The following is a 4,870-nucleotide window of genomic DNA, read 5'->3' as shown; positions in this document are numbered from 1 at the left end:
TTACAAGAACGTGAAAGGAAAGACGGACGGTTAACAACAATGAGAGTGGTGGAAGAACGTGTGATCAGTTTTCCCTCATAATTGAAACACGATAACCACTACCTTCCGCACAAATCCACTTCTCCACTACTTCACTTCCTCCACTTTCTAAGAGATCAGGGTGCGCTCAATAACTTGTATAAATAGAATTTCATTTATTTCGAAAAACAGAACACAAGTGTTATCAACACAAGTAGCCAGAAACCATTTTCTGATACACAAGTCATAAACAGCCACACCTTCATAATTCAACACTCTGATCTCAAACATCTTCTCCGCTTCCCTCCCTAAGATCAACCCTTCTCCTCCACCTTGTGACCCAATTGAATATGGAACGACCATTTCTTAGTTTAGGCCAGAGTCTTACAGATTGATTTCTCGAACCTAAAAGCATTCCCGTGCAGTGCATTTGTTTAGGGTTTGAACTCGTTTCTCATCAAAACACCCCAAATTACAAAAAAAAAAAACAGAATCAGTTTTTACCCCAAAACATCCATATATATTTAAATTTGATTAATTGTCATGAAAGCATATGAAAACCACTTAAAAAGAAATGTAAACACTTTAGTACCTTACGATGCTTCAGATTCACCTAGAGTACCATGTCCTGCTTCAATTTGTACCATGAGTCATACATTTAAAAGAAAAAAAATTAACAACTGCAACTTTGAATCATGAAAATGTTTCCATCAAAACTAACCTGCAAGATTCATGGATAGATATAAATTTTGATATCTCGAAAGACTAAAAATAAACAAAATAATACTCGGTTGCAGACATATATATATATATATCGAAAATTCAGAAATCTAAGTTCCTCGAGCAAAAAAATGTTAAAAGAAGCAAAAGAGATCCATGATGATGACGATGATAATGATTACATCCGCAAAAAAGTATGGTCGCAATAATGAATACATCTACCAAAAAGTATGGTCAGCAAACAAAGGTTGTTGAAAATAAAAGAACCATATCAATCTCATTGAACTAAGCGTTTTTAGTCAAGGTTTTTCACATCTGGTTCATTAGCAAACTTTTTCTTCATATTCCTAACTCCTTTTTTACTGCAACAAATTGAAATTTAATCTCCTCGAAAAACAGTAAAGAATCTTGTTTAACTGTTATAAGTGTGTTACCTTAACTTCAATTTTTATTGCAAAGCAAAAAACTTCCAGCTGGACAACATCAATCCTCCCATTTTCTTCAAAAATAAGAACTCTCATACATGAGAACCCCTTGTTTGATTCCTTTCCTATTTCACATACCATAGATGATAGCAAGAAAGATAACATCAAACGGGAATCCCTACTGCATCATTTTACTAAGCACGTCAATAACCTTCTCAGAAATACATGATGTACAAGCTTAAACGAAATAGGCTATATTGCGAACAACCTACAACAAAGAAACAAACCAAAATTCATCATGTCAGGATCAAACACAAATTTAGATTATCAATTCAATCTTACCACAGACTGCTGTTCGATGAAAGATTTTTTCCTAAGCCTAACTCTGGACTACTCTGGGTTATGAAAATCTAATTGGAATCTCTAAAAATCAGATTGAACGATCAAGCAGACGTCAAACAGTCGCATGCAATATACTCAAATTAACGTAACCAAAAACGAATTAAAATCCAGAATTAATTATATGATACACAGAGAAATGGCAGAAACAAACCCCTTAAAAAGAGAAGAACAAACCTGTCAAAACCCTAAGTTTTTTCTCTAGAATTGGATGGAATCATCAAGACCCATTTTATAACTTCTCTCAAACTTCAAAACCAGATTCATAAAATGTCACAATTTTACACAGAAAAATGAAGGGGAAAAAACTTACTTCTGTGTAAAAACGATAGTAAACGAATTAATGTTTCAGATGTAGACATGGGTTCTTCAATCGGAGATCTAAAATTGACTTTTCCAGATTTACATAGTGTATTGGATAAACTCGAGATTTTCTCATCCTATTTCTTCCTCTATCTCTCCTTCCCCGTGTTGTTACTGATTTTCGTTTGTTCCACAGAGGGAGTGGAAACATCACCATTGAGTTAAGCGTGTGAACAGAAGTTTAGAGCATGTTTACACTCTCTTTTGAGCCATAGGATTCAAAATACAAAAGACATCTTTTGAAGAACCAAAGCCGTAGATTTATCTCTTGGGAGAGTAAATCTGGACCACCACTTACACAGGCAAAGTTGTCCAAACTGTGCTATATGTATTCTAGATTGTTTATTATTTTTTAATCTTTTGGGAAAGGAAGTCATATCCATTGTGCAAACTCAAATTGTGTGGTAATAAAGATAAAAAATTTCCTTCTGATTATTGTGGCTGGTACCGTTATGAGTAGCTAAACCCCATCACTGGGATAATGGAGGAAGGCATATTTCACACTCAAGTGGTAACTATAATTAATTCTAATGTATTTTTACAATTAGTTGAAATTATGAATTTCATTAATTGGTTGCTATTTTGTTTGATGGTGTATAGTTAGACTAAGAACTTTAATATGCCATGCTTATAACTTGCAATTAATATTTTAGAAATCTACATATGGCAAAGAAACAGAGTCAACAATATAGGATAAAATCGCTTGGAATAAATATATGCATCACTTGAATATTTTTATGGTAGAATCCTATGTCCCAGTTACTCTTAATATTGCTACCTTTTTTTTTTATATATTTGCTAGATTAAATTATTTTTTAAGTCTAACATCGAATCTTAATAAGTTTAAGCAATGAATCTTTTATTTACCACTATCAAAAATATGATTAATAAACTTGATCATGTTCAGATTTAAAGTGGAATTTAAAGCAGTTGGAATGATTTGAATATGAGGAGGATTAAAAAAATGTTATCAACTTCAAATCTGTTGGATATTTGGTGAACAATTATGTCAAGAGTAGCATCAACCATATTCCTATGATACATCTTTTTAAGAATGTTAAGGAAGTAATTAGTATTTTGTCTCCCTGTTTGATATGATTGTCTCTACTTTTAGGCTCCAAAATTTCTCTTCTACTATAACCCAATAATCTATATTTCTTTTAAGTGTTAATGACCTCTTGATTAAAGATTTTTTGATAGTTGTAGTAATGAAGGTTCGAACTCTAAGACTTGTGAAGGTGAAGGATTTTTAGATTTATAAAAATTATATACAAAAATATTGACAAATTGTTAGAGAGGTACTGGGACTAATGATTCGGCCAATCTTCATAACATAGGGCTCAATGATTTATTCTCAACAATAATCGCTCAAAACATATATGGACTCTTATTTTGCCAAAGTAGATTCTCAAAACATTGATTGTAAATGTTAAGCATGGAACATCAAATCACCTAAGTTAAGCATGACCCATCTAATCAAATAACACTCAATTTAATCAAATCATATTTCAATTAATTTTTAATGCAAAAGTCTTAAAAAGAATTAATAAAATTACCCATGTATGAAGCTCGGCCTCCTCCGTCGTCCCAGTGTTGGGGTTTAACTCATCATAGTAAAAATGCTCTCAAAATAATTTATTATGGCTCAAAAATGGTTTACAAATGATGAGAATATGAGAAATACAATAAAACCAGAGAACTACGACCCTCAGTGATAAAATAAGACTGTTGAACCTCTGTCGCAAACGCTGTGTAAAATAAGACTGCCTGATTACGACCCACAGGTGTTAGTCGTTACTACTGTAGAAAAACGACTGTTGTTGCAGGTCCGTTCTTCGTGTTCTTCATGTTCATCATCATCAGCAGCAGCAGAAACCGAGTTTGGAAAACTCGAATTTCTTCTTCTCTGGCTCTCCTCAGCCCCCAGACTTTCGACACCCTCTCTGCTCGACCCCAGCAACCTATTTATAGCCAACATACCCATCGAATCTCGCTCATTCACTCCATATAATTCTCCATTACTCGGAAAATATTTTTTTCCATTTTCTTCACTGTCAACCGAGATATGATCTTCTTCATCCCCTCTGCCTGCGCATATGAGCTGTAATACTTCCATAGTTGCATAAACACTTAAGAAGATCAGATATCTTCCCCATTTAGTCCACAAAACTTCCCAAAAATTCCTCTCACAGAGAACTCGAGCGTATCTTCCCTGTTTAACTCTCGATTGAAAGTTAGCGGATTCTAGCCAAATTTAACTCATTCCAACGCTCTGAATAATCTTGTTATACTCAATAGATATGACCCAATTAATTCCAGCCATTTAGTTTCTCCACAAATCCATCGAAAATCAATTTGAAAATCTGCCAGGGAGAGAATATATTTTCCCGCCAAAAATGAAATTTGAATTATGAGAAGAAAAATGTCCTCCCCCTAATCCTGTACGGGTGTCCCTTTAGCGATTGGGGTGGAAATAGTAATTTTGGGGTGGAAATAGTAATTTTTCTGGGTTCCTCCGATACATTTCTGGGACGCTTCTGGTGCATTTCTGAGGTGCCACCGGTACATTATCCTGGGGTGTAAAACACTATTTTTCGAGCTCATTTCGCCGCAAAGGCTTGTTTCTCTAAAAACATCTACAAAAACACAAAATAGTACAATAAGTACTTAATCGAGTCTAACAATACAGAATATTGAGAACAAAATAGACACATAAATGCGTCTATCAAATACCCCCAAACTTATTATTTGCTAGTCCTCGAGCAAAAATAAAAAAATAAAACCGAGTTAATCTCGGGAGGGCTTTCAAGAGATATACCCACAAAACCTTAATACTCCAGACCCTAGCTATCTACAACGAACCTTGGAAGGCACTAAAGAATCTCCTTGGTTGGCATACTTATTGACTACATGAGGAAGTACCCTGATGCGAAATTCCAATTGAT

General features: G+C 34.3%; 1 long non-coding RNA gene across 1 annotated transcript; it reads right to left on the bottom strand.

Moving 5' to 3' along the window:
• Positions 1–488: 488 nt before the first annotated feature.
• LOC113361970 lies at positions 489–2,071 on the bottom strand. The gene is made up of 3 exons (XR_003365459.1): positions 1,876–2,071; positions 1,173–1,431; positions 489–739 (listed from the first exon to the last, which is right to left on the bottom strand). It is a non-coding gene; the product is annotated as an uncharacterized LOC113361970 (long non-coding RNA).
• Positions 2,072–4,870: the final 2,799 nt, after the last annotated feature.

The sequence above is a fragment of the Papaver somniferum genome, chromosome 3 (genome assembly GCF_003573695.1).
Source record: "Papaver somniferum cultivar HN1 chromosome 3, ASM357369v1, whole genome shotgun sequence".
NCBI lineage: Eukaryota > Viridiplantae > Streptophyta > Magnoliopsida > Ranunculales > Papaveraceae > Papaver > Papaver somniferum.
The sequence above is the reverse complement of the archived record's forward strand: the minus strand, read 5'-3'. Positions and strand labels throughout refer to the sequence as shown.